Below are 13,891 nucleotides of genomic sequence, written 5' to 3' on the forward strand. Positions count from 1 at the left end.
TTGTCTTCACTCATCTATTTCTCTACACATATCGAGAGAAGCTTTTACCGTCAGTTTTTATGTTCTCTGCTAGCTTACTCTCATACTCTATTTCCCCCTTCTTAATCAATCCTTTTGTCCTCCTCTGCTAAATTCCAAACTGCTCACAATCTTCAGGTTTGCTGCTTGTTCTGGCCATTTTATATTTCTCCTCCTTGGATCTAATACTTTCCTTAATTTCTTTTGTGAGCCACAGTTGAGTCACCCTTCCTGTTTTACTTTTGCACAGACAGGAATGAACAATTGTTGTAATTCATCCATGCGCTCTTTAAATGCTAGCCATTGCCTATCCACTGTCAACCCTTTAAGTAACGTTCCCCAATCTATCACAGCCAACTCCCGCCTCATACCTTCATAGTTTTCTTTGTTTAGATTCAGGACCCGAGTCTCGGAATCAACTCTCTCACTCTCCATCTTAATGAAGAATTTTATCATATTATGGGCGCACTTCCCCAAGGGACCCCACACAACAAGATTGTTAACTAATCCTTTCTCATTACACAGTACCCAGTCCAGGATGGCCTGTTCTCTAGAGGTGTTATACACCTCTATCAATTCTCCACTCAATCTCCTTTGAGAAAGGCAGAATAATCCTAGCTTTTCCAACCTAACCTTGTAACTAAAATCCCCCATCCCTGGATCCATTCTGGTAAATCGCCTCTGCGTCCTCTCAAGGACCCTCACATTCTTTCTAAAGTCTGCTGAGCAGAACTGCAAGCAACACTCCAATTGGGGCCTAACCAGAGTTTTATAATGGTTCAGCATAACTTCCCTGCTTTTGTACTCAATGCCTCTATTTATAAAGCCCAAGATCCCATATGCTTTGCGAACCACTCTCGCAATATGACTTGCCTCCTTCAAAGATTGATGCACATGAACCCCAAGTCCCTCTATTCCAAAACAATCTTCAGAACTGTGCCATTAAGTATATATTGCCTCTCCCTATTCCTTATGCCAAAATACATCACCTCACACTTGTCACTATTAAATTCCATCTGCCACCTGTCTGCCCATTCTGCTAGCCTATCACTGTCCTGTTGCAGGCAGTTCATATCATCTTCACTGTTTGCCGCTCCTCCAGGTTTGGTGTCATCGGCATATTTTGAGATTCTACTCTGTATTCCAAGATCCAAGTCACTTACCTTGAGCAAAAAAAGCAGTGGTTCTAGCACTGACCCTTGGGGAACACCACTGTCGACTATCCTCCAGTCTGACAAAGAACCATTTAATAAGACTCGCTGTTTTCTGTCCTTCAACCAATTTTCTATCCAATTGGACACTGACCCTCCTATACCACGAACCTCAATTTTGTTAACCGCCCTTTTATGCGGTACCTTGTCAAACGCTTCCTTAAAATCCATACAAACAACATCCACTGCATTTCCTTCATCAACCTGCTCTGTTAGTTCATCATAAAATGCAGTTAGATTAGTCAAGCATGAACTCCCATTTATAAATCCATGCTCACTCTCCTTAATTAACTCGAACCTCTCCAAGTGACTCTTGATTTTTTACCCTGATTATTCTTTCTAAAACCTTACCCACCGCTGCTGTTAATCTAACTAGCCTGTAGTTACGCAGAATGTCCTTATACCCTTTCTTGAATAAGGGTGTCGCATTTGCCACTGTTTAATCCTCTGGCACCTCCCCCGTATCCAGGGAAGATTGGAAGATTATAGCAAGCCCTTCCGTTATCTGCATCCGCATTTCCTTTCGCAATCTGGGACGTGAGCCATCCGGACCAGGTGATTTATCTTCCCTAAGCACATCCAGCCTTTTTAGTACCTCCCTCTCTCAAATTGTACCCTCTCCATTGACTCTACTCTCTTCACTTCGACTGATATTTTGTCAAATTCCACTTCCTTAGTGATCACTGATACAAAGTACTCATTAAGTAGATTAACATTGCCCTGCACCTCTAAGCTTATATTATCCTTTTTGTCCCTCATAGGCCCGACTCAACCTCTTCCTACCCACTTATCATTTACATGCTGCTCAAAGATTTTTGGGTTTCCTTTCATGTTGACTGTCAGTCTATTCTCATAGAAATAGAGAATAAGCAAATATAGAAGATATAAGTATTTCCCATCCTTGATGAGGTGGAATTTTTTATGCTGTGGGTAGTAATGTCTTGGCCCACGAGTGTGGTGGAAGCAGAGACAATCAATGATTTGAAAAGGAAATTAGATGGATACTTGAAGGAAAGAAACTTGCAGGAGGAAAGGGATCGAGCTGGTGAGTGGAACTGACTAGATTGCTCCGGGGAGAGCCAGCATGGACGTGATAGGCCAAACGACCACCTTCTGTGCTGTTGATGACTCTGTGTTGTTTCTCAAATTCAATCCACTGGTGCTTGGTAAATAATTTCACATCAAATTGTGCAACCAGAAAATCAGAACCAAGGCAAGGGACGCAGAAGGAAGCAAAATTGCTGAAACCCCGGATTGAACCAGAGACCTTTAAATCTTCAACCTAACGCTCTCCCAACTGCGCTATTTCAGCCCGACACTAAAGGTGACTTGGTGTCCTTGTTTTGGAAGAAAATACATACATTCAAGATTTCCAAAAAATTAAAGAACACAACATGTGAGTAATATTCCCCATTGCTTTCTCAGTACTGATGGATTGTGAAGCGGGAGACAGCCAGAAGTGCCTCTGAGCCGCACAGACCCCGAGCTGAGAATGAAATGAGATCAAATACAATCTTTCATAGTGAGATGCTGCTGAGAGGTAAGCGTCCTGAATCAAAGCGAGACTTGCTCATTTCAAACACTCCCTGTACTCTCTGCTCATGAAGCCTTACAAAAGGGAAAAACAGAATGGCACTCAAACTCACAACCCTGCCATTAAAAGTCTCATAATCGACTGACAGAACTGTCACTTCTACTCAGTCTCTTATTGAATGGATGCAACTCCAACGCAGGGGTGGCATTCAAATCCTCCCATGGGTCCACATGTCAGACTGAGTTCCATGTTGTCGACTCAAGCAAAGGAAATCTGCTCACTTCCAAAACTATCAGCGAATTGAAGCTGATTACAATCAACATCATCAGAGGTCAGAACTACCTGGTGAAAGAAGACACCCTGAAGAAGGATCCACAATTATTCAAAGGCATCGACAAAGTGAAAAACAAGAAAATCGATGAGTCAATGCAAGCCAAACAACAGAAACACTGAAGAATTCCATTCCATTCCAGTCCAGAACACAGTCCTGTTGTTTTTGGAGTCAGGTCACAATTGCAGCAACAACTTTATATTCCCACTTGGCTATCTGTCCATTTAGTTAATTACAATTTAGTCGACAAGCTCTTTGAATCCAGTTGTCTGGTCCTCAAGCCAGCTCCGTATGGAAGTCAATTCCACCTTCTGCAAGGCTGAAACCAATAGATCACCTTAATCTAAAAATGCCAGCAGACCAGCGCTCGTCCAGGACTTGAACCCAGGATCTCTCGCATGTTAATTAACCATACTCCCAATGCGAGAATCATACCCCTAGACCAACGAGCCACTGACAGGTCAGGCTTTATTAGCTGCTGTGGAATTTCACTGGAACCCCCCAGCCAATCATCCATTTATTTTCAGATCAAAGCAACATCCTGCAAATGCTGAAATAAAAACAGAAAGTGCTGGAAATGTTCAGCAGCTCTGGCAGCATCTGTGCTGTGAGAAACACAGTTAACGTTTCAGGGCACTCACCTTTTGTTTCAGCCGTCCTTTCAGACTGCTTCTGTCCATCCAATCTCACTTTCTATTCTATCCACATTCTAACCATTCACTACGTTGCTACATTTTTCATGAATTCCTCATTTCTTTTATTAATGACAATTTTGTATTTCTGGCCTTTGCTTCAGACACCACCACAAGTGGAATCATGTCTCCATCTACCCAATCAAACCACTTCTCTGTATCCTCACATTGCAATGTTTCTTAAACCCTGACAGACTGTGGAGTTTCTGCTGCTTGATTGCAGTTCTTGCTTCCCGCCAGTAGATGTCACCTCACTCCAATGCAGTGACGTTTACAAATCTGAGAGAGACACAACAGGAAATAATTGTTCACATTATAGTGAATGTGTGGGATTTAGAAATACTAGGAGTGGAGACGAGTTATTATTGCACTCTGCTATTACATCTTTTATAATGGACTCCAGCATTTTCCCCACGACGGATGTCAGGCTAACCGGTATATAATTCGCTGTTTTATGTCTGCCTCTTTTTTTAAATAGTGGAGTTACATTAACTACCGTCCAATCCATTGGAACTGTTCCAGAGTCGATAGAATTTTGAAAAAAGACCAGAAATGCATCTGCTATTTCAAGGGCCACTTCCTTAAGTACTCTGGGATGTAGATTATCAGGCCCTGGGGATTTATCGGCCTTCAATCCCATCAATTTCCCAAACATTCCCTACTAATACTGATTTCACACAGTTCCTCTTTCTCACTAGGCCCTATGTTCCCCAACGTTTCTGGGTGATAATTTGTGTCCTCCTTTGTGAAGACAGATCCAAAGTATGTATTTAATTGGTCTGCCATTTCTTTGTTCCCCATTATAAATTCCCCCGTTTCTGACTGTAAGGGGCCCACATTTGTCTTCACTAATCTTTTTCTCTACACATATCTATAGAAGCTTTTACAGTCAGTTTTTATGTTCTCTGCTAGCTTACTCTCATACTCTATTTCCCCCTTCTTAATCAATCCTTTTGTCCTCCTCTGCTAAATTCCAAACTGCTCACAATCTTCAGGTTTGCTGCTTGTTCTGGCCATTTTATATTTCTCCTCCTTGGATCTAATACTTTCCTTAATTTCTTTTGTCAGCCACAGTTGAGCCACCCTTCCTGTTTTATTTTTGCACAGACAGGAATGAACAATTGTTGTAATTCTTCCATGCGCTCTTTAAATGCTAGCCATTGCCTATCCACTGTCAACCCTTTAAGTAACGTTCCCCAATCTATCATAGCCAACTCCCGCCTCATACCTTCATCGTTTTCTTTGTTTAGATTCAGGACCCGAGTCTCGGAATCAACTCTCTCACTCTCCATCTTAATGAAGAATTTTATCATATTATGGGCGCACTTCCCCAAGGGACCCCACACAACAAGATTGTTAACTAATCCTTTCTCATTACACAGTACCCAGTCCAGGATGGCCTGTTCTCTAGAGGTGTTATACACCTCTATCAATTCTCCACTCAATCTCCTTTGAGAAAGGCAGAATAATCCTAGCTTTTCCAACCTAACCTTGTAACTAAAATCCCCCATCCCTGGATCCATTCTGGTAAATCGCCTCTGCGTCCTCTCAAGGACCCTCACATTCTTTCTAAAGTCTGCTGAGCAGAACTGGAAGCCACACTCCAATTGGGGCCTAACCAGAGTTTTATAATGGTTCAGCATAACTTCCCTGCTTTTGTACTCAATGCCTCTATTTATAAAGCCCAAGATCCCATATGCTTTGCGAACCACTCTCGCAATATGACTTGCCTCCTTCAAAGATTGATGCACATGAACCCCAAGTCCCTCTATTCCAGTACACACTTTAGAACTGTGCCATTAAGTATATATTGCCTCTCCCTATTCCTTATGCCAAAATACATCACCTCACACTTGTCACTATTAAATTCCATCTGCCACCTGTCTGCCCATTCTGCTAGCCTATCACTGTCCTGTTGCAGGCAGTTCATATCATCTTCACTGTTTGCCGCTCCTCCAGGTTTGGTGTCATCGGCATACTTTGAGATTCTACTCTGTATTCCAAGATCCAAGTCACTTACCTTGAGCAAAAAAAGCAGTGGTTCTAGCACTGACCCTTGGGGAACACCACTGTCGACTATCCTCCAGTCTGACAAAGAACCATTTAATAAGACTCGCTGTTTTCTGTCCTTAAACCACTTTTCTATCCAATTGGACACTGACCCTCCTATACCACGAACCTCGATTTTGTTAACCGCCCTTTTATGTGGTACCTTGTCAAACGCTTCCTTAAAATCCATACAAACAACATCCACTGCATTCCCTTCATCAAGCTGCTCTGTTAGTTCATCAAAAAATGCAGTTAGATTAGTCAAGCATGAACTCCCATTTATAAATCCATGCTCACTCTCCTTAATTAACTCGAACCTCTCCAAGTGACTGTTGATTTTTTACCCTGATTATTCTTTCTAAAACCTTACCCACCGCTGCTGTTAATCTAACTATCCTGCAGTTACCCGGACTGTCCTTACACCCTTTCTTGAATAAGGGTGTCACATTTGCCACTGTTTAATCCTCTGGCACCTCCCCCGTATCCAGGGAAGATTGGAAGATTATAGCAAGCCCTTCCGTTATCTGCATCCGCATTTCCTTTCGCAACCTGGGATGTGAGCCATCCGGACCAGGTGATTTATCTTCCCTAAGCACAGCCAGCCTTTTTAGTACCTCCCTCTCCTAATTTGTACTCTCTCCATTGCCTCTACTTTCTTCACTTCAACTGATATTTTGTCAAATTCCACTTCCTTAGTGATCACTGATACAAAGTACTCATTAAGTAGATTAACATTGCCCTGCACCTCTAAGCTTATATTATCCTTTTTGTCCCTAATAGGCCAGACTCAACCTCTTACTACCAACTTATCATTTACATGCTGCTCGAAGATTTTTGGGTTTCCTTTCATGTTGACTGCCAGTCTATTCTCATAGAAATAGAGAATAAGCAAATATAGAACATGTAAGTATTTCCCATCCTTGATGAGGTGGAATTTTTTATGTTGTGTGTGGCAATGTCTTGGCCCACGAGTGTGGTGGAAGCAGAGACAATCAATGATTTGAAAAGGAAATTGGATGGATACTTGAAGGAAAGAAACTTGCAGGAGGAAAGGGATCGAGCTGGTGAGTGGAACTGACTAGATTGCTCCGGGGAGAGCCAGCATGGACGTGATAGGCCAAATGACCACCTTCTGTGTTGTAAATGACTCTGTGTTGTTTCTCAAATTCAATCCAATGGTGCTTGGGAAATAATCTCAAAGTAAATTGTGCAACTGGAAAATCAGAACCAAGGCAAGGGACGCATAAGGAAGCAAAATTGCTGAAACCCGGGACCTTTAGATCTCCGGTCTAACACTCTCCCAACTGAGCTATTTCAGCCCTACATTAACAGCGGCTTGGTGTCCTTGTTTTGGAAGAAAATACATACATTGAAGTTTTCCAAAAAATTAAAAAACACAACATGTGAGTAATATTCCCCATTGCTTTCTCAGTACTGATGGATTGTGAAGCGGGAGACAGCCGGAAGTGCCACTGAGCCGCACAGACCCCGAGCTGAGAATGAAATGAGATCAAATTCAATCTATCATAGTGAGATGCTGCAGAGAGGTAAGAGTCCTGAATCAAAGCGAGGCTTGCTCATTTCAAACACTCCCTGTACTCTCTGCTCATGAAGCCTTACAAAAGGGAAAAACAGAATGGCACTCAAACTCACAACCCTGCCATTAAAAGTCTCATATTCGACTGGCAGAACTGTCACTTCTACTCGGTCTCTTATTGGATGGATGCAACTGCAACGCAGGTGTGGCATTCAAATCCTCCCATGGGTCCACATGTCAGACTGAGTTCCATGTTGCAGACTCAAGCAAAGGAAATCTGCTCACTTCCAAAACTATCAGCGAATTGAAGCTGATTACAATCAACATCATCAGAGGTCAGAACTACCTGGTGAAAGAAGACACCCTGAAGAAGGATCAACAATTATTCAAAGGCATCGACAAAGTGAAAAACAAGAAAATCGATGAGTCAATGCAAGCCAAACAACAGAAACACTGAAGAATTCCATTCCATTCCAGTCCAGAACCCAGTTCCTGTTGTTTTTGGAGTCAGGTCACAATTACAGCAACAACTTTATATTCCCACTTGGCTATCTGTGCATTTAGTTAATTACAATTTTGTCGACAAGCTCTTTGAATCCAGTTGTCTGGTCCTCAAGCCAGCTCCGTATGGAAGTCAATTCCACCTTCTGCAAGGCTGAAACCAATAGATAACCTTAATCTAAAAATGCCAGCAGACCAGCGCTCGTCCAGGACTTGAACCCAGGATCTCTCGCATGTTAATTAACCATACTCCCAATGCGAGAATCATACCCCTAGACCAACGAGCCACTGACAGGTCAGGCTTTATTAGCTGCTGTGGAATTTCACTGGAACCCCCCAGCCAATCATCCATTTGTTTTCAGATCAAAGCAACATCCTGCAAATGCTGAAATAAAAACAGAAAGTGCTGGAAATGTTCAGCAGCTCTGGCAGCATCTGTGCTGTGAGAAACACAGTTAACGTTTCAGGGCACTCACCTTTTGTTTCAGCCATCCTTTTAGACTGCTTCTGTCCATCCAATCTCACTTTCTATTCTATCCACATTCTAACCATTCACTACGTTGCTACATTTTTCATGAATTCCTCATTTCTTTTATTAATGACAATTTTGTATTTCTGGCCTTTGCTTCAGACACCACCACAAGTGGAATCATGTCTCCATCTACCCAATCAAACCACTTCGCTGTCTCCTCACATTGCAATGTTTCTTGAACCCTGACAGACTGTGGAGTTTCTGCTGCTTGATTGCAGTTCTTGCTTCCCGCCAGTAGATGTCACCTCACTCCAATACAGTGAATTTTCCAAATCTGAGAGAGACACAACAGGAAATAATTGTTCACATTCTAGTGAATGTGTGGGATTTAGAAATACTAGGAGTGGAGACGAGTTATTATTGCACTCTGCTATAACATCTTTTATAATGGACTCCAGCATTTTCCCCACGACTGATGTCAGGCTAACCGGTATATAATTCGCTGTTTTCTTTCTGCCTCTTTTTTTAAATAGTGGAGTTACATTAACTACCGTCCAATCCATTGGAACTGTTCCAGAGTCGATAGAATTTTGAAAAAAGACCAGAAATGCATCTGCTATTTCAAGGGCCACTTCCTTAAGTACTCTGGGATGTAGATTATCAGGCCCTGGGGATTTATCGGCCTTCAATCCCATCAATTTCCCAAACATTCCCTGCTAATACTGATTTCATACAGTTCCTCCTTCTCACTAGACCCTATGTTCCCCAACATTTCTGGGAGATAATTTGTATCCTCCTTTGTGAAGACAGATCCAAAGTATGTATTTAATTGGTCTGCCATTTCTTTGTTCCCCATTATAAATTCCCCCGTTTCTGACTGTAAGGGGCCCACATTTGTCTTCACGAATCTTTTTCTCTACACATATCTATAGAAGCTTTTACAGTCAGTTTTTATGTTCTCTGCTAGCTTACTCTCATACTCTATTTCCCCCTTCTTAATCAATCCTTTTGTCCTCCTCTGCTAAATTCCAAACTGCTCACTATCTTCAGGTTTGCTGCTTGTTCTGGCCATTTTATATTTCTCCTCCTTGGATCTAATACTTTCCTTAATTTCTTTTGTAAGCCGCAGTTGAGCCACCCTTCCTGTTTTACTTTTGCACAGACAGGAATGAACAATTGTTGTAATTCATCCATGCGCTCTTTAAATGCTAGCCATTGCCTGTCCACTGTCAACCCTTTAAGTAACGTTCCCCAATCTATCATAGCCAACTCCCGCCTCATACCTTCATAGTTTTCTTTGTTTAGAGTCAGGACCCGAGTCTCGGAATCAACTCTCTCACTCTCCATCTTAATGAAGAATGTTATCATATTATGGGCGCACTTCCCCAAGGGACCCCACACAACAAGATTGTTAACGAATCCTTTCTCATTACACAATACCCAGTCTCGGATGGCCTGTTCTCTAGAGGTGTTATACAGCTCTATCAATTCTCCACTCAATCTCCTTTGAGAAAGGCAGAATAATCCTAGCTTTTCCAACCTAACCTTGTAACTAAAATCTCCCATCCCTGGATCCATTCTGGTAAATCGCCTCTGCATCCTCTCAAGGACCCTCACATTCTTTCTAATGTCTGCTGAGCAGAACTGGAAGCAACACTCCAATTGGGGCCTAACCAGAGTTTTATAATGATTCAGCATAACAACCCTGCTTTTGTACTCAATGCCTCTATTTATAAAGCCCAAGATCCCATATGCTTTGCTAACCACTCTCGCAATATGTCTTGCCACCTTCAAAGATCGGTGCACATGAACCCCAAGTCCCTCTATTCCAGCACACTCTTTATAACTGTGCCATTAAGTATATATTGCCTCTCCCTATTCCTTATGCCAAAATACATCACCTCACACTTGTCACTATTAAATTCCATCTGCCACCTGTCTGCCCATTCTGCTAGCCTATCACTGTTCTGTTGCAGGCAGTTCATATCATCCTCACTGTTTGCCACTCCTCCAAGTTTGGTGTCATCGGCATATTTTGAGATTCTACTCTGTATTCCAAGATCCAAGTCACTTACCTTCAGCAAAAAAAGCAGTGGTTCCGGCACTGACCCTTGGGGAACACCACTGTCGACTATCCTCCGGTCTGACCAAGAACCATTTAATATGACTCGCTGTTTTCAGTCTTTAAAACAATTTACTATCCAAATGGACACTGACCCTCCTAATCCATGAACCCCAATTTTGCTAACCACCCTTTTATGTGGTACTTTATAAAATGCTTTCGTAATATCCATTTCAACAACATCCACTGCATTCCCTTCATCAGTATTCTCAGATAGTTTATCAACAAATGCAGTTAGATTCGTCAAGCATGAACTCCCATTGATAAATCCATGCCCACTCTCCTGAATTAACTCAAGCCTCTCCAAAGGACTTGATTTTTTTCCCTGACCTGTTGATCTCATGCTGATAGCAAGCTCACCATAGAGCATGTTTTTGGCAATGTGACCGTCATCCATTTGGCCCAGTCAACAGAGTTACCGCTGACTCAAGAGGGCGAACATGCTGCGGATCCCTGCACGCTGGTGTACTTCCGCATTCGGCACTCTGTCCTGCCAGGAGATGCCCAGTATCCATCTGAGGCAGAGGAGGTGGAAGCTGTTCAGCCGCTTTTTTTGGCTTGTATAAGTTGTTGATGCTTCTCTACTATAAAGGAGGGTGCTGAGAACACAAGCCTGGTACACGTGGAGCTTTGTATTTTCGGTCAGTTTGCTGTCGGTTCACACTTGTCTTCTCAACTTTGACATGACAGCTGCAGCTTTGGCAATCCTGGTGCTGATTTCAGCTTCAAGGGCCAGATTGCTGGTGATTGTTGATTGAAGGTATGTGAAGCTGTTGACAACCTCCAAAGTGACGTTGTCGATGTTGATGGAAAGTGGAGTCTCTACGTCCTGGCCCGTAACTTTCATCTTCCTGATGCTGATTGTCAGTCCAAACTCGTTGCAGGCCAGGGAGAACCGATCTACACGCTGTTGTGACTGAACTTCATTATGGGATGTCAGCACAGCATCATCAGCAAATAGCAACTCACAGACTAGGAATTTACCCACTTTGGTCTTGGCGCACAGTCTTGCCAAGTTGAACAGCTTGTCGTCAGCTCTGATGTGCAGGTGAACACCTATATCTGAGTAATTGAAAGTGTACAATATCAGCATGGAGAAGAATATGCCAATTATAAAGGATGTGATAACTAGACAGTTCGAAAATGATGACATGATTGGGCAGAGTCAACATAGATTTATGAAAAGGAAAACAGGTTTGAAAAACCTGTTGAGATTTTTGAGGATGTTACCTATAGAACAGATAAAGGAGAACCAGTGGATGTGTGGTATTTGTATTTTCCTTTGGTAAGGTCCCACACAGGAGGTGAGTAAACAAAATTAGAGCACATAGGCTTGGGGATAATATACTGATATGGATTGAGAATTGGTTAACAGACCGAAAACAGAGAGCAGGAATAACGGGTCCTTCTCAGGATGGCAGGCTGTTACTATTGGGGTACTGCAAGGATCAGTGTTGGAGCCACAGCTGTTAACAACCTATATAAATGATTTGGATGTGGGGATTAAATGTAATATTTCCAAGTTTGCAGATGACACAAAGCTCGGTGAAGTGTGAGTTGTGAGGAGGATGCAGAGAGGCTTCCAGGGGACCTGGAGAGGCTAAGTGAATGGGCAAGAACATGGAATATAATGTGAATAAGTGTGAAGTTATTCACTTTGGTAGAATAAATAGAAAGACAGAGTATTTCTTAAATGGTGAGAGGTTGGGAAGTGTCGATGTCCAAAGGGACCTGGGTGTCCTTGTTCCTGAGACACTAAAAGCTCTTGTGCAGGTGCAGCAATCAATTAGGAAGGCAAATGGTATGTTGTACCCACACGAGGGGTCATGAGTACAGGAGTAAAGATGTCTTGCTGCAATTGTATAGAGCCTTGGTGAATTCGCACTGGAGTATTGTGTACAGTTTAGTCTCCTCATCTTCTGAAGGATACACTTGCCATAGAGGGGGGTGAAACAGAGGGTCAACAGACTAATCTTTTTTTTGCATTTATTTCATTTCATCTCAGTTTGTTCAGTTTGCTTACCTACTGTTTTTTTTTCAGGTTTGTACTTCCTGCTGCTCAATATTCAGTCCATTAACACCTAATCTGTACTAATGCTTTGTCTTTCAACACACCATTAACATATTGTTTGCCTTTGCTGCATGACCTTTTGGTCAGCTATGTGGCCTTGTCCAATCTACACCTTCTCCTTTGTTATCTCTTGCCCCACCCCCACCCCACTTGCTTATAACCTGTGGCTTTTCTAATATATGTCAGTTCCGAAGATGGGTCACTGACCTGAAACGTTAACTCTGCTTCTCTTTTCACAGATGCTGCCAGACCTGCTGAGTGGTTCCAGCATTTCTTGTTTTTATGTCACCAGACTAATCCCTGGGATGGTGGGATTGTCTTATGAGGAAACTGGGCCTGTACTCCTTAAAGTTTCGAAGAATGAGAGGTGATCTGATTGAAACTGACAAAATTCTTACAGGGCGTGACAGTGTGGATGTAGACAGGATGTTTGCCCTGGTTGGTGAGTCTAAAACCAAAGGACATCGTCTCAGAATAAGGAGTAGGCCATTTAAAACTGAGATGGGTGGAATTTCTTCACTCAGACGGTGGTGAATCATTGGAATACTGTGCCCCAGAGGGCTGTGGCAGCTCAATCATTGAGCATATTCAAGACAGAAATTGATAGAAATCTTGATACTCATGACATCAAGGGATATGGGGATAGCATGGGAAAGGGGCTTTGAGGTAGGTGATCAGCCATGATCGAATTGAATGACAGAGCAGGCTCGACGGGCTGAATAGCTTACTCCGATGTTCCTCTGTTCCTAAGAGAGTTGGCGCCAGCGCGCAGCCCTGCTTTACCCCACTGCTGATCTTGAAAGCGTCTGATGTTGCTCCATTGTAACTGATGGAACTGTGCATGTTCTCGTGGAAAGAAGAGATGATGCCCAAGAGGTCAGGAGGGCAGCCTGTGTTCCATTGCAGTTTGAAGAGGCCGTCTCTGCTGACAAGATCAAAGGCCTTAGTGATGTTAGCAAAAATGTGTGAGGCTCTGTGGCGCAATGGATAGCGTGTTGGACTTCTAAATAATGATTGAGACGATACTCAAAGGTTGTGGGTTCAAGTCCCACCAGAGTTAGATTTTGGACCAGAAACAGAGGAGCACAACGGAACAACAAATGAAAAAATGCGCCAAAAGCACAGACTCGGAGACAGAGCGAGAGAGAGAGGAGCAGAGCAGGGGAAAAAAAAATCGAGGAGTGACGTCACAATGGAGAGTGAGAGCAGGGAAACAGAGAGCCGCTGGGGTGAGGAAACAGGATTTGGTTCTTCCTTCGGTGCAGTGGAAGGAGCTGTTTGGTGAGGATCTGGTAAGCTGTGACATCACATGCAAGCAGGTAGTTGATTGGTTTGGAAGAACCGACCTGCTTG

The 13,891-nt window shown here is 42.9% G+C and overlaps 1 non-coding gene across 1 annotated transcript; it reads left to right on the forward strand.

Annotated features, from left to right (window-relative positions):
- The first annotated feature begins 13,507 nt into the window (after positions 1–13,507).
- On the forward strand, positions 13,508–13,598 carry trnar-ucu (transfer RNA arginine (anticodon UCU)). Its single transcript is given in 2 exon segments — positions 13,508–13,544; positions 13,563–13,598. It is a non-coding gene; the product is annotated as a tRNA-Arg (tRNA).
- The last annotated feature ends 293 nt before the right edge of the window (positions 13,599–13,891 follow it).

Source organism: Heterodontus francisci, unplaced genomic scaffold (genome assembly GCF_036365525.1).
Source record: "Heterodontus francisci isolate sHetFra1 unplaced genomic scaffold, sHetFra1.hap1 HAP1_SCAFFOLD_184, whole genome shotgun sequence".
NCBI classification, from domain to species: Eukaryota; Metazoa; Chordata; class Chondrichthyes; order Heterodontiformes; family Heterodontidae; genus Heterodontus; species Heterodontus francisci.